A 13,799-nucleotide genomic window follows, 5' to 3' on the forward strand; every position below is an offset into this window, starting at 1 on the left:
CTCTCTCTCGCACCAATCACGGAGGTTTTGGAAATGAAATACCTGGCCTGGGCCTCGCGTCCATCGGGGTGGGGTTCGGGGGAGGCGGGGTCAGCCCCGTCGCGGAGGTTCCCCCACAGGAAGGGCTGCTGGGCCCGTTTTGCGTGTCAGAGCCGGCAGCATTGTAAAGAGTGTGGCCTTGGGGGCCAGGCTGCCTCGAATCCTGCTCTGCGTCCCACTAACTCATCTCCCTGTGCCTCAGTTTCCTCATCTGTAAAATGTCAATAACAGTGTCTACTGCATCGGGCTGCTCTGAGGATCACGTGAGCTAAGGAGTCAAGTGCATAGAACAGCGCCTGGCGCGTAGCTGAGCGCTCTGTGTTAGCAATCATTGTGATTATTATGACAGAGGGTTCTGTGCAGCTCCTGCCAAGGGCAGACTTCCCCTGCTCCTTCCAGCTCCCTCTTTGCTGTGGGATAAACAGTTGTGTTGGCAAATCCTCCTGGCAACACGTCTCCTCTGTAGGTGGAACCCCCCCTCCTCCAGGCATCCAGGTGCTAAGACACCTGGGGAAAAGGTCAGGGCTGCACATGGGGGCTGAGGACTCCAACACGGATGCAAGTGGGTGCACCGCAGCTCCGGATAAGATGGCCAGAGTGAGAAAGGAAAGGCCCCATTCCACAGGCAAGAGGAAGCCGTTCCTAGGACACAGGTCAGCAAGCAGGAGTGGTCCAGCCCATCACGGCCATGGATGAAAACTGAACAAGGAGAGTGCTACCGGGAAGGGAGAGGGAACGGAAGGTGGTGTGTAAGGGGGAAAAGAATGAGTAGTCGTCAGAATAATGGGGTGGCTGTATGTATTCTTTGATGGTGAGGACTCAGGCATAGACAAAGTTATTAATTCACCCCTGAAAAGCTAGCGCCCCCTCGCTCTTTCTCATTTATGTGCTGGGGCTAACACCTGACAACCATCCGTGCTTCTCCAGGATCAACAACCATCTTTCTGGGCGTGTGCTGCCACTGAGAGACCCGTCTGTAAGCAGAGGTTCTGCTTAAAGAGACATTTAGGCTGGGCGAAGAGCCAGCGGGGCAGACACGACATCCCGACATCTGAGCCCGGCAGGGGCTTGGCTAAGGGAAGGGCACCAACGAGTCCCGGCAGGCAGCATAAGAGACACTGTGGCCTCTCCCCGGGGCACGGTGGGCACTGTGATGGGCCACCCAATCTCCTTCAATGAAGGACTTGTCCCCCCAGCTGCTGGGAGCGCTGGCAGTGCCCAGCCTTCGGTGCTGACCCCCTTTCAGAGGGCCGCCACCCATCGTCGTGGCCAGGTCCGTGTCAGAATCTAAGGCCTGACTGTCCAACTCCAGCTCCAGAGTGCCCATGGGGCTGGCTGGGGTGAGCTGGGGTTTGCATTATAGACTCCATTCCCCTCCGCCCAATCTGGCTCAGAGCCTGTGTTCCAGAGAACCCAACCTGTGACCACAGGCTGTTTTCTTTCCCATCGGAGATGTGTGTGTGTGTGTGTGTGTGTGTGTGTGTGTGTGTGTGCGCGCGCGCGTTTGCGGAGAGGTGGGGGAGGACCTACAAATTCAAACTGTGGAAAAAGTTCAAAGATCTTTTTATTATGTTTATTTATTTATTTTTGAGAGAGAGAGAGAGAGAGAGAGAGAGAGAGAGAGAGCACAAGCAGGGGAGGGGCAGAGAGAGGGAGAGAAAGAATCCCAAGCAGGCTGCCAGGGCAGAGCCAGACGTGGGACTCAAACTCACCATCTGTGAGATCATGACCTGAGCTGAAATCAAGAGTCAGAGGCTCAGCTGACTGAGCCACCAAGGTACCCCCAAAGATCTTTTTAAAAAGAATCTTCATTGTAAGAAAAGTTAAGAAATTTGAGGCCATCTTGAGAATGGTAAAAAAAAAAAAAAAAAAAAAAAAAAAAAAAAAAGCTAAATCTTTGTCAGTGCTTTTACTTGTTTTGTAAGGACAATAATATTGTTTAGTCTACAGCCACTTGTCTAATTGTGGTCAAGTTTATAGGTTTGGCTGGGTGAGGCACAGATTCTCTCCAGGAAAGAGTGTCTCCAAAAGAAAGTGACCATAGATAAGGGCAGTTCCCACAGTGGGATGTAACAAGGTGTAAAGGTAAACTAAGGTCTTTAGTACACATTTACTTATTTAAATGAAACACTGGATCCTCTCTGGGCTGGAAGGAAGCCCCATTATGTTGTTAGGCTGTCTGGATCTTCAGCTTCTAGTCCCTAAGAGTGGAAGTGCGCCCTCTGCTGGAGAGAAGGCACCACTGACCTGCGCCCGGAGGGCCCAAAGCTGAGCCTTGACCATGTTCACTGGGGGATTTGAGACACATTCAGGAGCGAAGCGGGGGTTAAAAGAAAATTTTCTCCACTCACAACACTTCTGACACCAAATGTGTGGGTTTTCCACACGAAGCAGTTCTCCAATTCCCTGCAGACACCCATCTGGGTGGCCAACAATTCAATTCTGGCACTAACTTGAGTTAGCACAAACCCTACAGGTTAAGGGCTCGGTCTCACCAGACTGCCCCACTTCAGATGCCAATCCCAAGTAGCAGGTCCCGAGGTACCCGCACTTCTGTCTGATGTGGCTACAAATCAGGGATTCCCTCATTCCCTCCTCAGGTTGGATAATTGTCTACAATAACTCACAGAACTCGGGAAGACAGGATCACTGATTTATTATAAGGGATATAAGAAAGGATACAAATGAACAACCAGATGAAGAGGTATGTATACGGCAAGGTCCAGAAGGGTCTCGAGCACAAGAGTTTCTGTCTCCCAGAAGTTAGGGTGTACCACCCTCCTGACACGTGGGTGTTTTCACCAACCCAGAAGCTCTTCAAACTCTTTTGTTTAGAGTTTTTTATGGAAGTTCCATTACGTAGGCATGACTGATTAAATCACTAGCCATTAACCCAATCTCCAGCCCCTCTCCTCTCCCCAGAGGTCAGGGGAGGGGAGGGGTTGCTGAAAGTTTCAACTTTTTTTTTTAAATTTATTTGTTTTTATTTTTTTTAATGTTTATTTTTGAGAGAGAGAGAGAAACATAGTATGAGCAGGGGAAGGGCAGAGAGACAGAGAGGGAGACACAGAATCTGAAGCAGGCTCCAGGCTCGAAGCTGTCAGCATAGAGCCTGACGTGAGGCTCCAACTCAACTCACCCTGAGATCATGACCTGAGGTGAAGTCAGCTGCTTCACCCTTAACCACTTAACGGACTGAGCCACCCAGGCACCCCTGAAAGGGGCATATTATGAATAACAAAAGATGCTCCTCTCACCCCTACCACTCAGGAAATTCCAAGAGTTTTAGAAGTTCTCTGCCAGGAAGCCGGCAGAGGCGAGGAAGAGTCCAAATATATATTTCTTATTATATCAATGTTCAGAATAAACCCTAAGGTACCAACAATCAAGCTGACTCAGGCTGGAAATGTGTCCCTAGGAAGATCTTAGGTACAAAGGCAGGAGGACAGAGGACAGACCCTCCAGCTGGAGTCACTGCCAGAGCCCAACATCATGGCAACGTTGGTAGAACAGTGTTCTATGACTCAGACCTCAGAAGGCCCAGAGTCCTCCAGAAAGGATCCCACCATGGCAAAGGCCTTCAAGGGCTGGGCCTGGCTGAGGGGTCCCTGGAAGAGCAGTACCCCCTGCACCTGCACCTAGAAGCCAGCCGGCCCACCCTGTGGAGCCCTCAAGTGGACCCTGAGGCACTAGATGAAGGTCCCACTGTCTTCCAGCCTGTTTCCTCATCTATAAAATGGGTCTCCCATTTGCCTCACGGGGATGCTAAAATCAATAATGCATCTTTTTAAAAATAGCATTTAATGGTGCATGTGACAAACGTCAGTTTTCTCCCTTCTGTGGGGTTTTCTGCATTGTCTGTGTACTGATCGGGAGTCTCTTAATTGGAAGTGACAGAAACCAGCCCCAAGTAGCTTACTTAGGCACAAACAGATTGATGGGCTAGGTAGAGAAGGGCTAGGAAGGAACTGGCTTTGGAGATGCCCGGTGTCAGGGACTCAAAGCTGCCAGGAGTCCATTGCTTATGCCCCCTACTTCCCCTGGCAACCCTGCTCTCCTCCAGGCTTTTGCTCCCTGCAGGGAACATGGCTCCTGGAGGCTCCTGGAGTCCCACAGGCTTGCACTTCTGAGACTAAAAGGAAAGTTGTTTCCCTGCTCCTGCCTGATAAATCCTAGGGGTCAGTGTTCTGGTTAACCTAGCCTGGATCACATGTGGGAAAGGCCTTCCTCACGCAGAGTTCCCGGGACCTCCGGAGCACCGGAGCTGTGTCCCTCCCAGAGAGGAGGGAGAGGAGGCTAAGGAAGCCTGTCCCCTCTCCTAGGTCCCTCACTGCAGGTCGCACTGCTCTGCAACTAAAGGCCCCCAGCAGATTAGAATCACCTTTCCCACCAGTATGTGACCCTTCGGCCCACAATCAAGTTTCCTTTGACCATGTGCTTTGGAAAGATCTGAGGCCTTCTTAAGTGTACTCCCTCTAACTCTACGAATTAAAAAAAAAAAAAAAATCCTTTGCATCTCTAAATTTTAAATATCAACCAATGAGGAAAAGGGATTCACTTGCAACGCCTGATTTTGCTTCTGGCCACCTGCATGTTATTAGGACTTGTCAAAATACAGTTTGGGGTGAGGAAAAACTCCTCCCACAGATGGCCTTCACCACAGCTTGAACCTGAACAAGATAAGCAAGGCCCTCCAGCAAGAGGAGGTAGTTGGGATTACCCTTGGCCAAAGAGGGTCGGTTGAGGCAGACCAGGTCAGGGCACGGTGGCAGATTACTGCCGGCCCCCGCACGGTTCTGGGCTTTGGGTTCCAGCACTTTACTCTCTGCCTTGACGTGAAACAGAGACGGGAGATGCTGCAGCCTGGCAAGGCCCGCACCAGACTCCGCGCAAGGTGCTCAGACAGGCCCCTCCCTCCCCACTCCCCGCTCCCAGAGGCGGCCGGGTCAGACTGCAGCCAGGGCAAGGAGGTGAATGTCACACGGACGTCAGGGGAGGGCACGGGAGTGGGAGAGCGAACCAGGGATGGGAGCAGAGTGGCGTGAGCAGGGCCCAGTGTCTCCTCCCCCAAGGCAGGTGGCCAAGCGAGGGAGAGATTTCCTGGGCGACCGAGGGGGGAGGGGGGGATGAAAACGCCCCGACCGCCACCTGCTCCTCGTGGCCAGAGCAGGAGCCCAGGTTGTGGGGCCTGGTGAGAAACGAGACGAGCGGAAAACTGGGGCAGTCAGACGGGGTGACGGCAAACAAAGGCCTCTCTCTGCGAGAGAAACGCCGGCTGGCTGAGGGTCGCACTCAGGCCACGCGGGGCCCTCGCGGGCGGCGCCGTTTCCTCCGCTGGGGCCGGTCCCCTTCCGCCGGGGGCGCGCGGTGGGCACAGCTCCGGGGCGGGACAGAGGGCGCGGCCCGGCGGGCGAGGGGCGGCGAGGACAGCCACCGCCCCGCCCCGCCGTGTCCCTGGCGACCGAGGCCTCAGCGCCCGGGCGGGGGCCTCCGGAGGGTGAGTCTACGCCGGTTGCTACGCAACGGCCCGGTGACGTCAGGCGATTGAGTTTGGTTCCCAAGGTAACTGGCCGGGCAGCTGGGCCGGGAACTATTTGTGTCTGTCCCCAGAGGGGCTGCGGAGCCTCCGGGGTCTGGCGCAGCGGAGGAAATGCGCCGCTGGCCGGCGGGCAGGCGGGGGACAGAACACAGAGGCCCTTTCAGCTCTCGGAGCCGGCGACCCAGGCGGGGCGGCGTCTGCGCCCTACGGGAGGACGCCCCTCCTCCGCTCCCCGCCGCCCCGGTTTTCTCCCCACTCCTGCGGGGGAGGCCCCTGGACCGCCAGGCTTTGTCCTACTTCTAAACGCTCCCCTGGGTAAACCCTAGGAAGAAAGGGGCCTCTGTTTGCAGCAGCCCGGCCCGCACCGCCACCCTCACTGCACACAGTAGGCGCTCAGCACGGCATTCCCATGGGACTGTGGACATTCTGCCCTTTCAGAGCTGCCAGACGCCTCCCGCACTCACAACCCCGTGTCAGGTTCTGATCTCGAGCGCCCCGGTACCTGTCCTCCTTGCCCTGGTGAGCACATCAGCAGACCGGCTCCATATTTAGGGGGCCACGATGCAAAAATAAAGTGAGAGGCCCCTTGTTCAAAAGTGACTGAGGGACAATGTAGGAAACAGACCCCAATCCTGCCCACTGAGGACGAACTGCAAGAGAGTGAAAGTACATGGGTAAACTGAGGCAAGTGGCCCCAGTCACGGAGGAGAGAGGATAAGGTTCAAATCTGGAGTGGAAGAAGTGAGCGACAAGACACAGCGGGACCAGAAAGACCAGCAGGTGCACAAAATAAAGCAGTGACCTACATCTGGGCCTGAGAGCTGGCAGCAGGTTGCCTGGGGGACCCCCAGGGCGTCGGGGCGCTGTAACTGGGTGTCCGGACTAAGGCGGTGCAGTCTGGCCAGGCCTCTCGGGCTCTCCCTTCCTCACCGCACCTGTTGCGGTGGATAACATGGAGCCTCTCACAGTCCGTCTCCAGGGAGCCACCATCACCTCCTCCAGCAGGGGGGCCAGGCCAGGCTGGCCCCGGGGATGTGGATATCCAGGTCCAGGTCTCAGAGACCGGGTGTGCATGCATCGACATCCAGACCAGCTGTTTCCCCAGGAGCCAGGGCATGCTCTGCCTGTCCCACCCAAGGGAGGCATCTGCCCCATCCTTGTAAACCTTCACTTCTTGTCAGCAGTCTGACAGCTGACCAGGGGCTCTGAGGACCGGAGGCATCTGGTATCTCTTGAAGAGCAGCCGCAAGGCCTTCTTTCCAGGGCAGTGAATTCCCACAACCTGATCCTCACTTGAGAAAAGCCTGCAACCCTTGTCTTCTCTCCTCTCTGTGAAGCAGGCTCCGTAATCCCAGTTTCACACACAGGATGGGTTCTAGAATGCCCCCTCCCCCAGTCTCACCTCCAGATTTGCCAGACTCTCCCAGAGGATACCTTGAGAACTGGCTCTGGGCCTAGGAACCAGAGCTGGTGAGCAGAACCGGCGACATAATATGCGGGGCCTAGGGCAGAGTGAAAATGCAAGGCCCCTTGTTCAAAAAGCGTTGAGAAGGTCAAGATGGGAGGGTGTCTGGCTGGCTCAGTCAAAAGAGCATGTGACTCCTGATCTCAGGGTCATGAGTTCGAGCCCTATGTTAGGTGCAGAGATTACTTAAAAATACGTAAGTAAACTTGGGGCACCAGGGTGGCTCAGTTGGTTAAGCCTCCGACTTCGGCTCAGGTCATGATCTCACAGTTTGTGGCTTCCAGCCCCGCATCGGGCTCTGTGCTGACAGCCCAGAGCCTGGAGCCTACTGTGGATTCTGTGTCTCCCTCTCTCTCTGCCCCTCTCCTGCTCATACTCTGTCTGTCTCTCTCTGTCTCTCAAAAATAAAAAAAACACTGAAAATAAATAAACTTAAAAAAGAATTAATGCCAAGATGGTGACAACAGACATGAGACCAAGCATGGGGCCCTGTATGGCTGCATAGGTTGCACACTCACCAAACCTGCCCCGCCCAGCTGGCAAGTCCTAGACACCAAGTAAACCTCCTTCCTGCACAGAATCTATCTGTTCCCTCTGTCAAGGTCCATCTGTTGGCCTCTCCCCACACTGCGGCCAGCCACTTACTTCCAGGGGCACTTTCCCACCCATCCATTCAACACAATCTGGGCACCTACGGGGTCCTCAGGCCCACCAGATATCGCAATGGGGATGTGCCCATTGCTTTCCCATCAAAGGACCAAAGTCATAGAATACTCCCAGAAATGTTCATTTATGCAAATGCTGGATGTTTGGTTCTCTATTTTCGGCTGAAGAACGCTTGCTCTTGAAAAAATAGATAAGGATAGATAAGCATCTCTGTAAGACGATGAAATATGAAATGTAGCAGCTGATTGATGAGGGTTTGGCACTAAACAACATTAAAACAATATAAAAGAACAGAAGTCAAGGGTGTGTTTGCGGCCTCTTAAGGTCCAGGTCACGCCCATGATTCATCTCACTCTGCCCTCGGGGAACCGGGGGAGGGAAATTCTGCCACAGCCCATCAGGTTTAGTTCACCCTGGGATCAGATCCTGCAGTGGGAGCTCCCCGGGGATCAGCTGAACCTGCACCCCCTCTTCTCTCTCTGCTTGCTCCTGCCACCTTCCCGACCCTTCCACAGATGTGACCCCAGGAGAGCTCCCTGATAAACTTCCTGTACGCTAGTCTATGAAGTCTCCTCTCACCCTGGGAGGCACCCACGGGCCCCGCCCACCTACTTAAATGCCCTATAATAGCTGTTCTTTCATTCATTCCAAAGACCTTCACTGAAGACCTACTATGCACCAGATGCTGTTCTAGGTGCTGGGGGTAAAGCAGAATAAGGCAGGCAAACACCTGTGCCCTCATGGAGCAGACATAAAGCAACCAAAAATACAAAGCCATAACATAGAACTTAGAAGTTCTATTTTAAAAAGCCAACAGAATGATACCGTAGAGAATATCTGATCTGAGCCAGGGGCAGCTACTTTAGAACAACTTTCCTTTGGGTCAAGAAAGTTCTCTCTGAGGAGGCAATAAGAGGCCAGGCACTCACCAGTTTGAAGGACAAGCATCAACCAGGCAAATTCAAAGGCTCTCAGGTAGGAAGTTGGGATGTTGGGTTCAAAGCAACAAAAGGTGAGTCTAGAATAAACCGAGTGATGGAAGAGGAGGTCAGAGGCAAGGCCAGATGATGCAGGGCCTGGAAGAAGAATCCAGAAGAATTCAGCTTTTATTCTAAGTGAGGTGGGAGCCATTGGGCAGTTTTAAGCAGGGCAGTTATGGGATCTTTACCTATTTAAAGCATCAGTCTGGCTACTGGGGGAGAATGGATTCACTACACAAACCACCTGCTGTTTGGCACATGTTTGCCCTTTGACCTAATTGTTACTAACCACCATTTGCGCAATAGCCTCTCTATTGCTGGAGGCCAGTCCTTGGACTTGTTTGGATCCCCACACTGCCTTGCACTGAGTAGGCGCTCAGTAAATATTTAGAGGCCAACCAGATGACACTTTTGTGTCTGCAGTGATCTTCTGGAGTCTTGCTTCTCGGACCAGCATCAGTGCCCCATCTGGTAGCTTACAGGGAAGGTAGAATCCCAGGCCCCACCCAGAACGTCTAAATCAGAATCTGCAATTTAAGAAGATCCCCCAGAAATCCGAAGGCATGGTAATGTTTGAGAAGCTCGTATCAAAAAAGAGTAGAATAACTGGAGGGCCAGACAAGGAGGTGGGGGAGGCTGGAGGTGAGCCAGGAGGTGAACCCAGGTGAGTACAGTGGGCTCACTTGGGAAGTCTCCCCTAAAAGTGGCAATGGCCCTGAGTCACTGAGTCTGAGAGGAGCTGGGACCAGTGATACAGCTCACACTTATTTGGTGCTTTCTATACGTCAGACACTGGTTTCTCAATCTTTTCCATGCATTAGTCATTTAGTCTTCACAACAGTCCTATAAAGTGGTACGATGACAGTCACCGTGCCCATATTGCAGATGAAGAAACCGAGGCCCGGTGAGGTTAACGTTATTCCAGAATCTTCAGCAGGTATACACGCATGTGTCCGCACCGGGTATTTATGGCAGCGTGTGTTCTGATTGGTCCCTGCCTGCCCTACTGATTATTCAATGTTTTGAACGTCGCCGTGGTTACAGAGCTGGACGGAAGAAGCAGGATCCAAACTAGTCCACTGTGCTGGAGCTACACTCTAAACCACTATCCTCTATACATCTAGTGCCATCACCGCCCAGAAACGGCACTCCTCAGGGACAAGTAATGTGTGTCAAAGTATTTTGCAAGCTATAAAACCCAGTATGAATGCCAAGTGCATAGACTCCTCCAGAGAGAGAAGCCTGTTAAAGCTGGAGTAGCTGGGCCGCCAGAAGTCAGAGGAGAGGTTGCGGTGGGGAAACAGCATTTTCTCTGCTTACTCCAGGGGGAAACTGAGTCAGAAGGAACGGCCTTCCTGAGTGGAGCCCCCACGATCAGCCCTTGGGAGGCTCTAATTTGCCAGAAACCCCAGGCAATAACCACGTTAGCCTGGGCGTGTCTTCACGGACCAACTGGACCCTCCTGATGCTGACCACTAGAGGGCGCTGCTCCCCAGCCTTCGTCCCACCGGACCCTACTTGCTCGCAAGAAACTAGAACTTGGAAGGGATCCTCGTGAACAAGCACCACGGACTTTGAGAAGTGGAAAAGGAGGAAAGGAAAGATGGAAGGGGGACTTCTACACACTTTCGATACCCCAAAACACTCTGGTGCAGGAGCTCTTGTTCCCATTTTACAGATGAGGAATTTGAGGGCCAAAGATGTTGGATAAGATCCCCCAAATCAGGAAGGTAGGGAGAAGCAGAGCTGGGTCATCTGATTTAAACCTCAGTTCCCAAAAGGACCACAGGTAGGTGTCAGCTCATCTGACCCTGTCATGTCGCTGGTGTCCCTGCTTCTGTTGACCCTGCATTCTGATTGGTGGCGGCAATCACTACCTCGCTCTGTTCCGGGCTATGTTCCGGCAACAATTCCAACAGCCAGCCCTCATAAAAAAGGCCCTTTCTTGAAACTTGAAGTCATGGTCTCCTGCTTCGTTGCCCTCTGGCCTTCAGGGACCCCCATCTGCCACCCCAACACAGCAGCCTCCGAGTTTGGCAGATTCTGGGTTGCCTCTGACCCTTAACCCTCTGATCCTAGCCTCAAATTCTACGTTCCTTCCGCACCCCAGGAACCCCACAGGTTCAGGCGTTGCCCGCTAGCACCCCACGGCAGGTAGCAGCACAAATAAACACGGGGACATTTGACCAAGAAAAGCCTGTGGTTGGGGCCAAAGTTTTTTGGTTTTTTTTTTGTTTTTTTTTTTCCTCAGCTCCCACCAACTCCTTTTATGGCCTCTGGGTCCAGTTCCTTCTTCATAATAAGTCAGAGCTGGAAAAGGCCTCAGGAGTCACTAAGTCCAACTTGAGCCAACACTTTCCTTCTCTACATAACCCTCCCCACCCCCACCCCCTGCCTTGTTGCCTCCCTGCCTGCAGCCAGGTTCACAAAACCAGGCCAAGGCAGGAAGCTTCCCGCACTGGAGGGAAACTCCAGCCCTGGGGCGGGACCTGGGCAACTCGTCGGCCCAGGTGGCCCAGCCCGGCACCTGCAAAACGGAGGGGAGGGAGGTGCCCAACCGCCACTTCTACTAAGGCCCCGCCCCCAGTTTCTGAGCTTCTGTATCTAAACCCGGGGACCGCCCTCACGAACGTCTATTTCGGTCCCTTTCGCACGGCCCCTTTCCTTCCTTCTGCCCTGGGAGCTATGGGCAGCTCGCGTGTCTGTGCGCACGTGCGTGTAAATGATCATGTGTGCGCTGGAGCGTGTGCGCCGCGGCACACGCGTCGGCGCCAGTGCCCGGGCCTGTGTACGCCCCCTACCGGCTGGCCGCCACCGACTGCCGTAGCTGCCAGGTGGCGGTGTGCAGCGCCGCGTGTGCAGAGTGCCAGTGCGGACCACCCTTCCCTCGCCTCGCGGCCGAGAGCATCCGGAGCATGCGGGCGACTGGCTCTCTGTCCGCGGGCACGGGCCTCCCTTCCCGGTCCAGCATTTTCTGTCTTCCCGGGCCTCCCTGCTCGGAGCGCTCTGGGGCGGGGGCCGGGAGCAGCCCCGCCCGGGCCGCCTGGCGAAGGTGGCAGGGCTGCGGGGCGCGCACCGCCTCTCCCCTGCCGCCCCCGCCCCGGCGCCCCGTTGGGTTTTTCCATGACTGCATCCGGCCGCGGGCCGCCTTTGTTCCCGCCGTCCCTACGAGCTGGCCCGCCTCGCTCCTGCGCGCCGGGGTTTTTCCAGGGCTCAACTGGAGCATGGCGGAGCCGAGTCCTGCGCCCGCGTGGGCGGCGGCCTCGCAAGGACCCCCGCGATCCCCTGCGGGAGGCCGAGCCCTCTCCAGACGTAACGCTTCGTCCCTGCTGTCCCCAAGGCCTGCCGCCCCCGAGCCCCACATTTGTGCGAAAAGTTGGAGCACCCGGCTCGCGCGCCTCCGCTCTTCGGGAAGCGCTTTCGGCGCCCCAGGTCCCTCGCCGGACTGCGCGTTGTGGCGCGGAGGCCGCACGGGTGCAGTGTTGCCGGAGCCGGAGCCGGTCCGCCCCTGCCTCCGGCTTGTAGAAGGGCTCTACATTTCTCCCACGGGGCAGGGGGCGCAGTCGGGGCGGTAGGAGGCCTGGCCTGGCCCACCCCACTGCAGAGGGGACCCAGGCGCGCACACGGCCAGGCACAGCTGGGAGACACCGGGCGGTCCCCACCCCCACGGGAAACGTCACACTCGCCTCTGTAAGCGCCAGAGCGCGGGGGACTCCTCTGTGCCCTGAACCCCCTCTCCGACATCAGGAAGGAAGCGGGGAGGTAGGCAGAAAGGCGGTGTTCGAGGCACGGGATCCTCACGGGCCGCATGGAGACTGCGTGCCCGCAGCCCAGTCCTGTCCACACTGCCGGACCCAGTCAGTCCACGCTGAGCTCCGTCCAGTTTGGTGTCTGTGCAACGGTGGCTTTATGCCCCTGGGGAGCCTCTCAGCTGTTACTCGGCCATGTTGGCGGGAAAAGTGTAGAAAACGCTGTGTTTGCGTCTGAGTGAGGCTTGCTAACCCTACCACAGAAGCCAGACTCGCAGGGTGGCCTCCAGGCCGGCGTATAGGGAGAGGGGGACATCTGGGCGGGGGAAGGGGTTCTGGAATAAGACGGTGTCTGCCTGTGTGCGGATTTCGGAATCCCTGGCTGGCCCCTCCCCACAGCTCAACGGGAGGCGGCCCCAACTGGCCGAAGATCGAGAGGTGGGGTTGGGAGGAGGGTGAAGGACAAGGAGCACCCAGATCCAGGGAGGCCCAGAGCTCTCTCCCTGGTGGGGGCAGGCGGGACGCGCCTTGAGCGCTCCCGGTGCCAGCTCCTCTCTTCCTTCCCTGGTATATTACCTTGTTTCGTAAGCAGTTACCGGGAGCCTGAGTGCCCTGAAAGGGTGGCTGTAAGCAGGATGTGACCCACTTCCCCAAACGGCGGCATTCTGGCTTCTCCTTTCTTCTCACCACACCCCCAAAGGGGTGCAGGTTGTGTTTAGGGTCTCCGACCACTTGTAAGTGGTTCAGATGGTAAACCACACTTCTTACCAGTCCCACTGGTCCAGACAGAGCTGGTGGTGGGGACAGCAGGTGAGAAAGAGAATCGGCTGGCCCTAGAGTTCTGTTTGCGGTGCCTTTGTCCTCAGTTGTCTTGTCTGTCCACTATTTGCCCTTGTTGCCCCTGTTCTTGGCCAGGCTAAGAACCTTAATCCCCCGCGGTGCCTGGGCAGCTCAGTCGGTTAAGCCTGGGACTTTTGCTTTCAGCTCAGGTCATGATCTCAGTTTTCGAGACTGAGCCCCGTGTCTGGCTCTGCCCTGTCAGAGAATCTTGGGATTCTCTCTCTCCCTCTCTCTCTCTGCCCCTCCCCCTCTCATGTGCACGTGTGTGCTCTTTCTCAAATAAATAAACGTTAAAAAAAAAAAAAAGAATCTTAATCCCAAGCCTTAACCATTATCCCTCAGTTCTGTCATCTATAAAACGGGGATACAAATGGTGTCTATTCCCCAAGGTGGTTACATGGGTTAAATGAATTTATATGGGTTTAATATATGTAAAGAGCCTGGCACATAGCAAATACTAAACAAACATTTTCTGTCATTATTGAAAGTTAAGCGACTCCTCTGAGGTCACGCAGTAAGTG

Source organism: Felis catus, chromosome C1 (genome assembly GCF_018350175.1).
Source record: "Felis catus isolate Fca126 chromosome C1, F.catus_Fca126_mat1.0, whole genome shotgun sequence".
Lineage (NCBI taxonomy): Eukaryota > Metazoa > Chordata > Mammalia > Carnivora > Felidae > Felis > Felis catus.